We start from the raw sequence: 10,363 nt of genomic DNA, 5'->3' as shown, positions 1-10,363 counted from the left end.
GTGAAAGTTTGCAGAATAAGCGAAAGCGAGTTCTGCAATTCACATGAGTGCCTTAAAAATGTACTTTTTAACACGCATATCATACAATATTTTTTCTATAAACGTAATTACAGGACAATATCTACAAAAAATTTACTTGAACTTGACTGACATTCCATTTTTATATTTTTTTGACATTACATCAAAATTGCCTATACGGTCAATACGAACTGCAGTGCCTTAAAATTTTTAAAACACTAGTGCCTTAAAGTAGCATTTTTAACGCTCGTATGGAGTGCTAAAAATTGCATTTTTAACACGGTTGTAGAAAAAAATTGTTTAAACAATTTTTCGACCACGGCACCGCCCGGCACCCTGTGGATATGTTATAAGGACTTCTTTTTCAGTAAGTTTGTGCACACAAATCGAATCGGAATAATTTCGCTAGCAGGGGCGACGATACAGTCCGGTCTATTAGTAAATTTTGACGTCTACGTCTACTTATAGTCAATGTTGTGAGGCCGCTTCCGTCTCGGTTTCTTTGCGTTTCTGCGTCTCGGTTTCTGCTCAAAAATGTCCCCTTTAAACAAATGAGAAAACAAATTAAAAAATCACTTTCTTTAACCCCGGGAAATGTTTTAGCGTTTTCGTGTCATATTAAACAAAAAAGGTCTCTGAAAATCTGAAAAATTAATATATTTTCAGTTGCCAAGTGCGTAAATTGAAGTTGTGCTGATTTCAATATAGAGCGCTGTTTTTTAATTATTAATTATGCGCGTGTACTCAACTTTGAATACCCAGCAACGCGGCAGCGCGGCGCGTTGCACTATATGGCGCGTCACTGTCACACTTTATGATTGGCGTATTTAAATAGCACATTGGCAATAATTAATTTAATAAATAAATAAATGTTAATGATAAATTATCAAATTTTAATAAATGTCAAGCATTTATCGGGAATTTTTCGCATAAGTACGTATAATATGTATAAGCGCGACATACACGCATTATATAGTACGACGCGAGGCGGCACGATGCGGTGGCTTAAAAGCCGAGTGGACTCGCATAATTAACAATTAAAAAACAACGATATAAATTGAAATAAGCCCCGATTACTTTTTAGATTCTTGAAACTGAATGTTTAAACCTCAATTTAGGCACTCGACAACCTCAAAAATAATAATTTACTTATGAGTTTTCAAGCCTCGAAAATGCGTGTTATCGCATTTTTCAGATTTTTAATCGCTTATAACTCGAAAACTATCAACCTTTGGAAAAAATGAGATAGACCTTTTTTCTTTAAAATTACCCAAAAATCCAGAAAAGTATTTACCGGAGCAAAAGAAAGTAATTTTTTACTATTTCTTTTTAAATGTGGAATTTGTTTAAAAAAAACGTTTAAACAATGTTTGCCCAAAAATTTCTCCCGGCACCCTTCAGATTTGTGGGGACAAAAGAACAGGAATAAGCAAAGAAACTAAATCAGAAATTATTTAATATGTGAGTTATTATTCTCTACAAAATATTTAATTTTCATAAAAATATTCAGTACTATATGACCCACTATACTATTCAAATAGCCCTACGCGGTGTGTTTAATGAAAACAATTAGGTGATGAAATTGGTTTCGGTCAATTGCAGCCCACTTTTTCCGTAAACAAAAAACAGCGTTTCTCTGTTACCAATGCTAAATTTTCAATGTTAGTAATAGATCAATCAAGTTAGTAAAAAATAAGCCGTTTTTCGACATAATTGAAAATACGAGGTTTGACAGTTGAAATGTATAGTATGAGATATTACAAAAAGGCTACCATCTTGGGATTCATCAATTTTTTAGTGGAACATTTTTTAAATAAACAATCAAAAAGTCAAACTTAGTTTTTTGCTCATAACTTAAAAACTTGTTTATTTAGAAATTTGACGTCCACAGGTAACTTTTTCAGAAAAAAAAAATATACATCGAATGAGATACGCCAAATTAAAATCGGTTAATAAACAAAAAAGTTATTGCAAACGGACGAAAAAATCACTGTTTTTGAATATTGTTAATAACAATTTTATTGTTTACTAAAATATGTTTAAATATACCTAAACTTGAGGGCATTATGGTATTTGAATGGTGTGCAAAAAATGGTCCAGATCTGTTAAAAAGTTTTCGCAAAATTTAATTTGTTTATAAAAATTTTTGAAAAACTAGCTAAGTTTTGAGGCTGGTCCAGTTAATATGGCTGAATGTATTTCAATAATCAGGGGCTCATTTCCTTCGTCAAGATGTATACTAATAGCGTATGAAAAAAAAATGTAAAAAAATTACAGGTACGTACACAAAATTATTTGTTAATAAATAGCAGTTTTTAAGCTTATAAACAATTACAATAATTTCGTAGAAATTAGATCAAATTAAATGGCAATAAAAAATACGGACAGCTTTTTTAGGTCCTACGACCCTTGGGGTTCTGAGATAGCCCCTTTTTTTTAAATCACTGTTACGTTAATTAACAACACTAAGATCTGAAATTAACCAATCTTTTATAAGAAAAGTCAAAGTTTTTAACAAAGTTTTTTTCAAGAAAAAATGTTAAAAATTGTTTAACAGTAGTGTTATAAAGAAAAGAGTATCTTGCGGTCCGACTAAAGTAAAAAAAAAATAATGGGCGTAGCCGAATGAGAATAAATTCGCGGACTAGCATTCGCTAGCGCTAGACCGTTGCAGCCCATTTTTAACATTGACAGTATACCGGATTTGAAGCTTAATATTATATTTATATATTTTGGTAGAAACTTGAATTTTATGAATATTATTATGTTGCACATTTATTTAGTAAAATTATATTTTAAATAAATAAATTTAAAAAATAACAATAAAAAGGCCACTTCAAAAAAGGTATATACATCTCATTAGCTGCTTTGTTTTGGATAATTTTGCAATGAAAATAAGATAAACGTTATTATTTGAATGTGGTACCATAGATAAAAAAATAGTAAAGGTCATTTTTTCTTCTCTATTTTGAATCCGTGTGTAGTCCTGTATCGTCGACCTCGTTACGTAAATGATTCCGATTCGTATTTTTTACACAAACTTACTCAAAAAAAGTTCCTTATAACAAATCCAGAGGCTACCAAGAGCTACCGCGGCCGGAAAATTGTTTAAACAATTTTTTCATTAGTTTTATGTTTACTTATAAAAGTTGGGTGACAAACTGTTTAGTTTATAATTTTAATCAACGCAGCATTTAAACATAGGTCCTCAAAAAGTTTTCTGGAAAATTTCAAGTCAAAATATGCAACAGAAAAAAAGTTACGCGACCTTATAGACGAGTGGTACGCCCCCCCCCCCCCCAAAAAAACGCTCATTTCTCGAGAAATCAACCACGGTGTGGTGAATGGCTAATTTTGGTCTTACTTTATATTTTTGATGGTGCTGAAAACGAAAATGAGTTTTATTTTGAATTTTAGATGGGGAAACATTGTCAAAATCGCAATTTTACCCTAAAAATAAAAAAAAATGAAATCACGTTTTTCTTAAAATTAAAAGTTACACCACTTTTTTTCTATAAAACATTTTGTTCTTTGTACTCTAGATTTTAACTTAAAATTAATTAAACAGCTAAATTTCAAATTTTGTTACTCAACTAATGCGATTAAACTTTGCAATTCAAGAATCTGCACCTTTTACTTCAAACAATTTATAACTTTCTTTATGGCAAGACAGAAATATTGAAGCAGAAGCATTTGTCTTCAGAAAGGTGAGAAATATATACTATAAAAATTTCAGAAAAGAATATTACAATGGAACAGAGTTGTAGCAAATTAATCTCAAAAAAACGTAATTTTTTTTATTTTTAGGGTAAAGTTGCGATTTTGATAATGTTTTCCACGTAAAATTCAAAACAACCCTAATTTTAGTTTTCAGCACCATCAAAAATATAAAGTATGACCAAAATTAGTATCAGTATCTCGAGACATAAGCTTTTTTGGGGTGTGCCGCTCGTCTATAAAGTCACATAACATTTTTCCTATTGCATATTTTAAATTAAATTTTTTTGGAAAACTTCTTCATGAATTATATTTTATTTCTGTGTTAATTAAAATTATAAACTAAAAAGTTTGTCACTCCACTTTTTTAAGTAAACATAAAACTAACGAAATCTGACGACAAAATGTTTAAAAATTAACAACTTCTTTTTTAACGTGTTGAGTCATTTTGGACAAATCTCATTGTTATCTAAATGATTCAAAGATAACACAGTAAAATTTTCAAAAGGAAATATTTACAGCGACCAAAAATACAGTGAGTTAAAATTGAAAAATCATCAAAATTGATTTTTCGCATTTTTGCATAAAATTTGATTTTTGAACATGTTCCACTAATTCTAGAAAAAAATTAGCTCCATATTCGGATTCAGAGACCTCGAAAACATAAGGAATGACGAAAATTTGTCATTCACCTGAAAGTAGATTTTTGTGGTCGGTATAACGTAATTTTAACAGTTGCTGCCGCATGCTGGTCGCCAACCGCGCCCACTATTCAGTCAGTCGACTACGCCCGCTATTTTTTACTTTAGTCGGAACGTAAAATACTCTGTGTTTGTAACACTTCTATTTAAACAATTTTTAACATTTTTTCTTACTAAAAACTTTGTTAAAAACTTTGACTTTTCTTATAAAAGATTGGTTAATTTCAGCTCTTAATGTTGTTAATTAACGTAACAGTGATATTTTCAAAAAAAGGGGCTATCTCAGACCCCAAGGGTCGTAGGACCTAAATTTTTTTTTTAAAATTGTGTATTTTAACCAGCTTTCCGTATTTTTTATTGCCATTTAATTTGATCTAATTTCTACGAAATTATTGTAATTGTTTTTAAGCTTAAAAACTGCTATTTATTAACAAATAATTTTGTGTACGTACATGTAATTTTTTTTACTTTTTTTTTATAAGCTGTTAGTATACATCTTAACGAAGGAAATGAGCCCCGGTTTATTGAGATACATTCAGCCATATTAACTGGACCAGCCTCAGAAATTAGCTCGTTTTTCAAAAAAACTTATAAACAAATTCAATTTTACGAAAACTATTTAACAGATCTGGACCAATTTTTGCACACCATTCAAACACCATAGTGCCCTCAATTTTGGATATATTAAAACGTATTTTAATAAACAATAAAATTGTTATTAACAATATTCAAAAACAGTGATTTGGTCATCCGTTTTGCAATAACTCTTTTGTTTATTAACCGATTCTTATTTAGCTATCTCATTCGATGTATCTTTTTTTTCTGAGAAAGTTACCTCTGGACGTCAAATTTCTAAATAAACAAGTTTTTAAGTTATGAGCAAAAAACTAAGTTTGACGTTTTGATTGTTTATTTAAAAAATGTTCCACTAAAAAATTGATGAATCCAAAGATGGTAGTCTTTTTGTAATATCTCATACTACAAATTTCAACTGTCAAACCTCGTCTTTTCCGTTATGTCTAGTAAAAACCTAACTTGATTGGCCTATAATTAAGGTAGAATAAGAACACATCGCACACCTAGTTCAATAGTGCCACAAGTGCAAATCACAATATTCTCGAGAAATGAGCAAAACGTTCTGTAGCAAACGCGTTATGCCCTGTAAATAATTTATTTTGAGAGTGACTGGCTTCATAATTACAATTTAGGTAGCAAATTATACAGTTATTCACTGGATCTTATTACAATTTATTAAAATTGTGAAGAAAGTCATTTATAAAACCATATCTAGGAGATACGGCGGCAATATAATGAAAAAGTCAATTGATTTTTCCAGTTGTGGCCGTACTGAACGTATTGAATAATTACATCGGTTGTATTGTATCAGTGTATATTATCGCCACTGTCGCCACATCTCCCAGTTATGGCCATATTGCATTTTCAAAACCTCCAAAAACCCTACAGTGAAATACCGAAGTAACTTACTTTATACTTATCCAAAACAATATTTTAGTTCAGGCTGTATTGCATAAGATGGGGCATTATATAGGCAATATTTTACAGCCTTAACACAAAAATCGAATTTTTTGCAGTTGTGGCACAATTGAACTAGGTGTGCGACATATTTATTTAATAGAAAAAGACTCTATGACTTATACACACTTATCTACAAATCAAATGGAAAACGGGTGTATGTTTTCAAAAAACTGATAGTGTGTAAAAACTTTAATAAAATTCAACTAAGTACTTTTAGCATATCAAAAATGCCATCATCAGAGCTTTCGTCGCATAGGTATAAATACCTCAAATGAAGAGTAATCGTAAATGAACAACACATTACAATAATTAAAATTAACATAATTAATTAATTATTGTAATGTATTGTTCAACGATTACTCTTCATTTGAGGTATTTATACCTATGAGACGAAAGCTCTGATGATGGCATTTTTTATATGCTGAAAGTACTTAGCTGAATTTTAATAAAGTTTTTACACACTATCAGTTTTTTGAAAACATATACTTACCCGTTTGCCATTTGATTTACATCTTTATTTGACAAAATCTACATTTATTCTGATTTTCCAATTGAATGTAAAAGTATATGCTTGAAATCAAACAAATTGCTTACACAATAAAAGCGTCGTCTCAAGTACCATGGCACTTTATATTTTAAGTTACAAAACAATTACACAATTATACCTACGATATTTGTGCGATATGATATGTTGACTTCTATATATTTATTATATAATGCTACTATATTTTATATATTTATGTTATATTATGTTACCCTTTTTGGTTACATGACGTATTTTGAGGAAGCAGCCATCTTTGGAATTTTTTACCGTTATACAGGGTGTAACAAAAATACAGGTCATAAATTAAATCACATATTCTGACAGCTCGAACGAACCTAACTTACCTTAGTACAAATATGCACTTAAAAAAAGTTACAGCCCTTTGAAGTTACAAAATGAAAATCGATTTTTTCGAATATATCGAAAACTGTTGGAGATTTTTTATGGAAAATGGACATGCAGCATTCTTATGGCAGAAATATCTTAAAGAAAAATTATAGTGAAATTTGTGCCTCCCATAAAAATTTTATGGTGGTTTTGTTCCCTTAAAGCCCCCCCCCCCCAAACTTTTGTGTACGTCTCAATTAAATTATTATTGTGGTACCATTAGTTAAACTCAATATTCTTAAAACTTTTTGCCTCATAGTATTTTTTCGATAAGGCAGTTTTTATCGAGTTGAGGCTTATTTTTTAATATGTTTACATAAAAATGTTATGGGGATTTTGCTCTTTTAAACCCCCCAAATGGTTGTGTACGTTCCAATTAAAATATTACTGCGGTACCATTAGTTAAACACAGTGTTTTTAAAACTTTTTTGCCTCTTTGTATTTTTTCGAGAAGGCACCTTTTATCGAGATGTGGCTTCTTTTTTAATATGGTTTAAAATATACCTAGAAATGTAAATCATAAATAAATTTTCATACATATTACCAAGTCTCCATAATCGTACAACCATATACAAATATGTGGTGGATTTGACAAATATTCAAAATATCTCGATAAAAACTGACTTTTCGAAAAAGTACTAAGAGGCAAAAAAGTCTTAAAAACATTGTGTTTAACTAATGGTACTACAATAATAATTTAATTGGAACGTACACAAAAGTTTGGGGGGGGGGGGGTGGGGTTTAAAGGAACAAAACCCCCATAAAATTTTTATGGGGTGTCCAAATTTCACTATAATTTTTTCTTAAGGTGCTACTGCCATAGTAATGCCACATGTCCATTTTCAATAAAAAATCTTTAATAGTTTTCGATAAATTGGAAAAAATCCATTTTCATTTTGTAACTTCAAAGGGCTGTAACTTTTTTTATGTGCACATTTGTACTAAGGTAAGTTAGGTCCAATCGAACTATTTTTGATTCCAGAATATCCGATTAAATTTATGACCTGTATTTTTGTTACACACTGTATACTGGTTGGTTTATATCGTCCTCCCTTTCTAAATATTATAAAAAATGATGATTAAGAAATACCTGAATTTAAAGAAATTTCAGAAATTCAAGAGAGAGAAAGCGCGAGAGAGGGAGACTCGGAAAATGACCAGTAAATGAAGAGGGGATGCCGTGTGGTAGTTGCATAACTTTGGGATTTATCACGTTCCTGACACTCGTCCAACGACCCAAAATTTTTGTCCGACAAAATTTTTGCCGCATATTATACAGAGTGAGTTTTATGTATGGAAACCCTCAATTATCTCGGAAACGGCTTTCACGGTTTTTATAGATTTTGGTGGGTAGGGGTTTTCTAATGCGGCCGATATTATAGTGATAATTACATTGTTGTCAGATCTTCCGTTTTTCTTAAAATCTAATTAACTTTCTTATTTTAAATATACACTCTAATACTCTATATATTTTTTTGCGTTTTGAAGTCCTCAAGAAATAATGATTATTTTTCATGTTATATTCCCTATATACCTAAAAAAATTTAAATAAATTATAAAAATTAATTTTTTCGTTCCGGGTAGACACTATTATTTTACGTTCTTTGAAGCTTTGGTAATAAAAAAGTTCTTTTGTAATATTTCTCTAAAGTTAATCGTTTTCGAGTAATAAACAATTTAAAACTGAAAAAAAAGTCGAATAATGACGATTTTCAAGGTTCAAAAACACAAATCAAAAATATTATTTTTGAAACTGTAAAGTACACAAATTCAAGTTCAAGTCTTATTTTATCAGTTACCAATAAATAATTTGAGCTTGTTTCATTCTAAAATTTTGTTTTTCAGTTGTTAATCGCCCGTCCTCCCACATGCGCTTCATTAACAATTATTAAAAAGCATTGTTTTAGAATAAACCGTGTCAAAAATTTTTATAGCGAACCCCTAGAAGAAGGGTTTAGCTTGAATTTGGGTACTCCGCTGTTTCAAAAATAATATTTTCTATTTGTGTTTTTGAACCTTAAAAATCGTCATTATTCGATTTTTTTCAGTTTTAAATTGTTTATAACTCGAAAACGATTAACTTTAGAGAAAAATTATAAAAGACCTTTTTTGTTCCCAATGATCCAAAGAACATAAAATATTGTCTACATGGGCTGAAAAAATTGATTTTTATAATTTGTTTAAAATAATGTAGCAATAACTCCGTAACTATGGCCATTTAGGTATAGGGAATATAACATGAAAAATAATCAGTATTTATTAGGGACTTCAAAACGCAAAAAATATACAGGGTGTTCCATTTGAAATAAGAAATTTTATTAGATTTCCAGAAAAATGGAAGATATGACAACAATTTAATGGTCACTATAATTTCGGATGCATTAGAAAACCCCTACCCATCAATATCTATAAAAATCGTGCAAGCTGTTTTCGAAATAATTGAGGGTTTCCATACATAAAATTCACTCTGTATATGAAAAAATGTAGATAAAAATAAAAATTATCATAGTGGTTATAAATTTTTCTCGCATAAAATCCATGACTTTTGAGTAAAGCTTAAAGTTAGCTTCAGAGGTAAACGCCCCACTACCCAATTTTTTGAGCTACACTCAACAAATAAATACATTAAGTTTTGACAACGTGGTCATAAAATCTTCTATCTAGGTAGGGGCCCAAGTACTATTAAGGTGCAATTAAAATCCGTCTATGTTCAGGCGATTGCTGAGCAGCACTCCAAATTTTACGAAACTGCTAAACTGCTATGCGCTTAGCTACTTCAGGTTGCCACGTGCTATTTGAAGATGACCTACTACCGTGCTATTCATTTTGTCAAAAATTAAATGATTTCGTTTAATGATAAACAATAGTACTCTACTACACCTGCTAAGTACCTAGTAATAATCGTATAACATAAAAATAATATAAACTATCAGATTCTTTATTGTATAAAATTTGAAACATCCTCCTGTAATTTAATTATTTAATTAAATAAATAGTTATGATCACTTTTAAGTTGAGTTAGAGTGTTCCCCCCCAAAAAAAAAATTACATAGGGCAATAGTTTCATTTCGTTAAATTTTAAATATTTGACTAGCTATAAATTGAAAATTTACTGTTTATTGTTTAAAAAATAACAATAATTGGAAAAATAATTCCACAACTAACAGCCTTTATGTTCCGCCTAAAAAAAACTCTGAAATATTACTGAAAAGTGTGCTAAATTTTATTAGGGTCGCTTTAATAGTGTTTGCATAAAAATGTTGCAATCCAGAGTACGAAAAAAATGCAAATTAGCAAAATAATTATGCTGGCCCAAAATAAGCACTTAAAATAGTTGATTTTTTTTAAATATGAAGAAAGGCTCAAGCACACTACAACCAAAGAATATAGACGTGAATAGAAGGGTACTGCCCTGTAACGTTTTAGCATAGGATTTTGTGTTCCCACTGAGTAGATGCAT

This window comes from Diabrotica virgifera, chromosome 3 (assembly GCF_917563875.1).
Source record: "Diabrotica virgifera virgifera chromosome 3, PGI_DIABVI_V3a".
NCBI lineage: Eukaryota > Metazoa > Arthropoda > Insecta > Coleoptera > Chrysomelidae > Diabrotica > Diabrotica virgifera.
The sequence above is the reverse complement of the archived record's forward strand: the minus strand, read 5'-3'. Positions refer to the sequence as shown.